The sequence below is a fragment of the Ursus americanus genome, chromosome 32 (genome assembly GCF_024610735.1).
Source record: "Ursus americanus isolate L20-20 chromosome 32, mUrsAme1.1.p, whole genome shotgun sequence".
Taxonomy (NCBI): domain Eukaryota; kingdom Metazoa; phylum Chordata; class Mammalia; order Carnivora; family Ursidae; genus Ursus; species Ursus americanus.
The window spans coordinates 32558929-32566024 of NC_142158.1; positions in this window are offsets into that span (position 1 = coordinate 32558929).

A 7096-nucleotide genomic window follows, 5' to 3' on the forward strand; every position below is an offset into this window, starting at 1 on the left:
GGCACGGCCATGTGCCTACGTATATATTTATGGTGATATATATATGCAAGCATGTGTGTTTATGGGCATGTGGGAGTACAAATCTCTGGGTATTTTTGGTGCCCGCCCAGCAGGAGGCAAGGAAGGAAAGCTTCCCTCTGCTGCCTTCTCACCTCCTGTCTCATTTAGAAACACAAAGGGCTGTATCTTGGTCCCAGCCTGCCTCCTCATCATTCTCTCAGCTTCCATCTACAAGCGTCTGCTTCCAGCAGCTGCCACCTTCATCCCTGTCTGAGCGCTCCTGGGGTGGCTCCCAGGATGGCTCCGGCTCTGGGCTGCCCAGTGCAAGTTTCATCTTCCCCCCGCCCAGGCAGAGTGACTGCTTCTGGGATGGGCCTGTGACCCGGGCCAGACCACTCAGACACCTTCTCTGGGATTTTGCTGTTGGAACTAGGAGGGCAGAGCAACTTTTCTTTTGGGCCACCTCTGTCGTGGAGGAATGAGTGGTCAGGCAGAAAGGAGCAGAACTGAGAGAGAGGAACAAGACGGCCCGGAGCCAGTGCCAGCCCATCGGCTAGTTACACGGCTCAGTCCATTTATCTGCTTGCGCACCAAGGTTGTGCAGTCTGATGTTAGTGCGTGGGCTCCACGGCTGACCTCTTTGGGCTGCATGGCCTTCTGGCTTCGGGTTGGGCCCCGCCAATGGGGAGCCCCAAAGGAGATGGAGGGAAGGTGGAGAGTGAGGCTGAGGTAGTTAATCTCCTGACTTGCCGTGAGCTGCAGGGGGCTGGCTGTGTCCTGCCCCCCCAAACCTGTAGCTCCTGGTCTGTGGCCCCTCCACAGCTCCCCTTCCAGGACTCCTTGGGCCTGGCTCCCCTGTTACTCCCCTGGAGCTTCACCACATCCCCTCCTGGCCCCTCCGTTTCCTTACACCCTCTCTACACCTTTGCACCTTGCCTGCACCCTTATTAAACTCTCTTTGAATTACTGTTTGAACAGTTCCTGAGTTTCCTGCTAGACCTTGATTATGAATAAGATCCCTAGTGCTAGGTCCTTGGGGCACCCTTGATGTTTTTCTCTCCAGCACCTTCTGGCACTCCTCCCTCCCCTCCTCCCTCCCTCCCTCCCTGACCAGCCCCTCTCCCCTCTCCCTCCCCAATACAGTGTTCTACCAACTTCTTTCTCTCTCTTTCAGACGGTTTCGTCTTGACTCCTTCTTTTTTATTTTTATTTTTTAAAATTTATTATTGAAGCATAGTTGACATACAATGTTATATGAGTTTCAAGTCAAGTGTGCCACATAATGATTTGACAATTCTATACATTGCTCGATGCTCACCACCCCAAGTGTAGTTGCCATCTGTCACCATGCAACGTTCTCACAATATTATTGACTATGTTCCCTATGCTGCACTTTTCATCTCTGTGATTTATTTAATTTATAACTGGAACTTTGGACCTCTTAATCCCCTTCGCCTATTTTGCCCATCCCCTCCACCCGCCTCCCCTCTGGCAACCACCAGTTTGTTCCCTGTATTTGAGTCCATTTGTTTTTTGTTTGTTCATTTGTTTCATTTTTTTTTGATTTCACAATAAGTGAAATCATACGGCATTTCTCTTTCTCTGTCTGACTTACTTCACTTAGCATGATGCCCTCTAGGTCCATCCACGTTGTGGCAAATGGCAAGACAGCATTCTCTCTTTTTTGGCTGAGTGACATTGCATTGGGTATATATCACATCTTCTTTACCCATTTATCTATGGACGGACAGTCGGCTTGCTTCCGTATCTGGGCTATTGTAACTAATGCCGCAGTAAATATAGAGGTGCAGATACCTTTTTGGATTCGTGTTTTCATTTTCTTTGGCTGAATACCCCGTGGTGGAATTACCGCCTTCCCACCCGCAGTGCACGAGGGCTCCGTTTTCTCCACAGCCTCGCCAACACTTGTTGCTTCTTGTCTTCCTGATACTAACCATTCTGATGGGCGTGAGGGATAGCTCACTGTGGCTTTGATTTGCATGTCCTTGATGACTAGGGCTATTGAGGTCCTTTCCTGTGTCTGTTGCTGGATCCCAGCTTTTCCCCTTCCCCAGGGCAGTCACCTCGACTCCTCCTTGGGGACCTACCATGCTATTGCTAGTCCAGACTTCGCCCATGGGGCTCAGGCCAGAATATCCAACTACGCCCAAAGCATTGGTCTGCACACCCTCAAGCTTCCCATGTTCCCACTGGATGAGTTCCTGAAGTCTGCTCTTCTTCCCATATTCTGATCATTCAGAGAGGGTGGCCAGACATTCAGGGGTCAGCCTTGACTTCAGTTTTGTTCATTCTGTCTCTATCTTTTTAGGTCCTGATGCTTGGACCTCCAAAATATTCCTTGGCTCTCCGTTCCCACCTAACCCAATTCTTACTGCCCCCATGTGGTTTCCCATCATCTCCCCCTCCCAACGGACTGTGGCAGTAGCTTGCTGATGCGCCTCCCAGTCTCCAATACCCACTGCCTCCAACCCACCCACCACATTACAAATCTCAACTTAGTACTCCTTTGTGCAGAACCCTTCAGCGGCTCCCCAGTGGGAGCTTCTCAGATGGAGAACAAGATCTCCAGATCTGAGCTCTGCCTCTTTCTCCTGAAATCTCTTTGTACTCCTGGTGAACCTTCACCCCAGGAATACAGAGCTGTCCTTGTCCTCTCACACTCCATATATCTCTGCCTTTTCTGCTGCCCCTTCTGCCCCCGCCCCCTCTAACCTCTAGCTAATCCTGGATGACCCCCGATGCTTCTTAAAGACCTGGTATCACCTCCTCCAGGCAGAGGCATAGTAGCTAGATTTTTTTTTTTTTAACTTAAGGCCAAGAACTGGAAGGGGTACATTAAGCAGGGGTGGGGACTTGGCCATTGTTTGGAGGAGAAATCAGTTTATGAAAATTGAGCCACACTCTATTTTCTCGGTATGTCTCACACGACTTGCTTGCTGCTTTCTCTAATTCCTCATGACTGAGAATTTCTGGCTTTGAGGGTGGCGACAGCCTGGCTGCTTCCAGGCTGCGGTGCACTGAGCTAGTCCCTGAACCTCTCTGCACCTCCCTGGCTGGCCTCTCTGCAGAAGGTTCTCCAAGGTGATCTGTTTCTAGGGGCCCTGGGGTGGAGAAATAAGTGGTTATTGAGAAGAGCTGTGAAGGCATGCCTTGGAGGCAGCAGAGCCTGCCTGCTCTGCTGGGCCTTGGGTCTGTGCTTCTAACTTCCAGGGGACACAATGAAACTATGGGTTTAGGCAAGGGGTCTTTTGTTCCAGCAGTGACAGCTCCACCCCCCAGGACCCGAACCCTCCCTGAGGCCCCCACTACTGGGGCTCATGCTCCCCCTGTCTCTTCCTATGCAGTTTTGCACCACCCGAGCTGGGGCTCAGGGAGGCCATCCTGAATGCCTGTATCCCCCTGGAGTGTGTGTGTTTGGGAGGCTGCAGGGGAGGTGGTATGTGCTGGGAGGGGCTGCTGAGCTAGACTCAGGCTGTGACCAGCTCCTCGGCCCAGCTCGGCTTCATCATAGCTTCAGTGGATAGGGGGGTCTTATCTGCTCCAGTTCTCCACCCCAGTTCTCCCAGGAGTTTGCCTTGCCCTTTCCAGAACAATAGCTTCCCTCACTGTATCTGCACCTCATTCCTGCTGGCGCCAGAGAGAAGCTGGGGTTGGTAAGACCCTGAGGATTGGGGGAGCAGGGAGGCGGGGTGGTGAGAGAGAAACGACCTAAAACAGGGCAAGAGGGACAAGCGGAGGGAGTGACAGGGAAAAGGAGCAAACGCATTCGGGCAGCTCTGGAAGGCAGGCGGGCTTCAAAGACTTGCTCCGACTCTGGGGAAAGCAGCCCAGCAAGAAGCCTTTCTCCTGCCCTTCCTTGGGGAGCAGTTTTCAACGAGGGACATTATTTATGAAGGGAAGGAGATCGCTGGTCACGTGGGCCCAGCCGTCATGGAAACAAACTCGGCGCGGGGCCCCGCGGCCGCCCGCACGCTCCCCGCCCCTCGGCGCCGCTGCCCTCGCCGTGGGCGCCCCCGCGCGGCCAACAGCTGAGCGGCACCCCGACGCCGGAGCGGCCTCGTGGTGGTGGTGGTGGGGGAGGTTAGCGAGGGGGAGAAGCCTGGGGGACCCTGAGCAGAGGGTCCGCCCATTTATTCGTCATCTCTCGGCACATCCATCACCTGTCCGTGCGTCCCGGCTCCTTAGCTCACCCCCTGTATCTTGCGACCTACCTACCGTGCAGCCTGGGCGGCAGCAGTGGCTGCAGTGGAAGGTTCTGAGTGTCCATTGGTTGCCTGTTGTCTTTTCTCCAGTCCCCTGTGCCCAGGAAGTCCCTCGCTGTGGATCTCTCTCTGTCTCGTCTCCTAGCTACCGGCCCTGCCTCTGATCTCCCTGCCTACCTCGTATCAATGCATCTGTCCCTGATCCTGGATCAGTCCTTGCAGCTGCCCCGGTGTCTCTGAAACTGTCTCCCTCCATCAATCTCTATGTACGTACACATCTATTACTCTGGCAGCTGCCTATACATCACGCAGGCCCCATTATCCATCATTTATCTGCATATGTATCATTCATGCTTCCACCCATTTATTATCCATCACCTCTCTTGCCGTCTCTTTGATGTCCTGCACTCTGCCATCGGGGGTTAACACTGTCAGGCGTGCTTTCCCCAGCCCCAGAGAACAAAGACACCAAAGGGACAGGGAGAGAACAGAGAAGCCGCTGGGGGCTCAAAGTTAAGTGGGGAGTGGAGAGAACTGGGGATGCGTCAGGTGAGGCTGTTGTGCAGGGAATTCCATTTATTGTCCCCGGTCCCTCTCTCCCACCTCCCAAAGGATCAAGGGGACACAGCAGGAGAGCTCTAGGCTAGACACAGGTGGGACTTGTTGACTGAAAGCGTGGAGCTCTCTGGAAGAAAGGAGGCCCGTGAACACAGCGTCCGTATGGAGATGGTCCAGGTTTTGAGAGTCGTGGGGTCGGGTAGAGATGGAGAGGGAGCTGTGAGTGAGGCCTTAGAGGACGCCCCAACACACACACACACACACACACACACACACACACACACCCTCGGGGATCACAGGCATTCACAGTCAGAAACGCTTTCCTCTGACTGAAGAATTCTTACTTCACCGCGGCAGCGCGAACCCCGGTGGGGCCAGCGGCTCACATTGGTTTTATAAGCATCACTCCTCATGTTGTTGATAATATCGCATCCTTTTCCCCTGAGCATGGGTTCCTGGAGGAACCGGTAGACTGTGGCTCCTTCGTGCCTCTGGTTTTCACACATCCTGTTTCCTCGGTGTAAACCTCTCTCCACGGCCCCCTCCACTCCCCACGCCTCCTCTCGCACACACAGAAGCTGCGGGAAGGGAGCGGGAGGGCCTGTGGACAGCCTGGGCAGGGCTCTGTCACATCCGGGGCTGTGTTCCCAGTTCTTCACGTCTGGTGGGAAAGAGGCCTCACACAAGGTCAGTTATAAGAATGAAACTCCCTCCCCGCTCCAGCTCGGCCTTGTCCAGAAGAGAACAGACAGGGGTCAGGCGGTTCCTTCAGCGCCATCTTACCCTCAGGGCACCTCGCCAGGCTCTGGACTTCTGAGAGGCCCAGGAGCAGCCTGTGGATGCAGGCAGGTGACAGTGGCATTCTTGCAATCCTTTGGGGATTCTTGGCAAAGAGATGACCTCGGGCAGGCTTTCTAGGGAAGGCTGGTACGAGGACCGGGTATTGTGTAGACGGCTTCTCAGCCCACCAAACTGCAGACAGGGAGGAGAACACACCTGTTCTTTTTACTGAGCAGGCAAGTGAACAACTGAAGTTCACGAGTTGCTTTAGTTTCTGTGGTTATTGGCATCTGAGTTTGCCAGGAGTGGAGGGCCTGGGGGCGGGAGAGGCAGGGAACCAGAGGCCTCCCTCCTCACGGCTCCAAGGGTAAAAAAGCACTTAGCAGCAGCACATAATCAAAGCAAATGTAAGAGAAAGAATATCCTAAGGATTTAATAAACTGCAAACAAAATTATCACGATTCTCTTCCTAGCCAGTTGAGTTTTCAGTGATTAAGAAAATACAATTTCCTATAATTAAATCTTAACAAGAAATGTTATTAAAAACACTCTGTCCCAGCCCCTGTAATAATTGCACGCTCCCCTAGAACAGTAAACAGAATTAGACTTTGCAGCATACATGCTAATCCATGTGTCATTTTGATCAAATTTGTACTAATAATCTGTCTCCTTATTCTGAGACAGGGAAGGAAGGTAAGAGGGAGCCAGGCCCGGAGGGGAAGTGGGAAGCCGAGAGTTCTGGGTTTGGCCTCCATGATGATAACGTTCAACTCCTCGAGCACGTATATATGCCATGCTCTGTGCTAAGCATATTACACGTATCGTCTCACTTACTGCTTGCAGACCCTGGAACTGTGGCTGTCCTTATTTACGCACAAGGAGACCGAGGCTCAGAGAAGTCTAGTTGCCCCAGATTGCTCAGAGCTGGGTTAGAACCCTTGGAGGCCAGGGGCGCCTGGGTGGCACAGCGGTTAAGCATCTGCCTTCGGCTCAGGGCGTGATCCCAGCGTTATGGGATCGAGCCCCACATCAGGCTCTTCAGCTATGAGCCTGCTTCTTCCTCTCCCGCTCCCCCTGCTTGTGTTCCCTCTCTCGCTGGCTGTCTCTATCTCTGTCAAATAAATAAATAAAATATTAAAAAAAAAAAAAAAGAACCCTTGGAGGCCAGACCCAAAGCGCCCACCCTTACCCTGTCATATGGCTCTGGGCTGTGGCTCGGGCTCCCCCATGCAAACTGCATGCTGTCAAGCGAGAATATTCTCTGTCCATGGGACCTGGGCTGGCCTGATTCTCCAAAGGCTTGATGGTAGCCGGGAGGAGGAGCTCCCTCACACTGGGATGTGCAGGCCGTGGGAGCTGGGAACACACTGGCATCTGCTTTCAGAAGTTTCTTTTCCTCTTGAAGAAGCCAGGGGGGTGAGAGAGGACTCTGTCGAGGCCCTAGGTGTGGGCGCTGGTGCTTACACGGTGCAGGGTGCCAGCTCTGCTAATGGCCCGGGGCACCGCTGAGAACTCTCGAGAACAGTTAGGAGAGA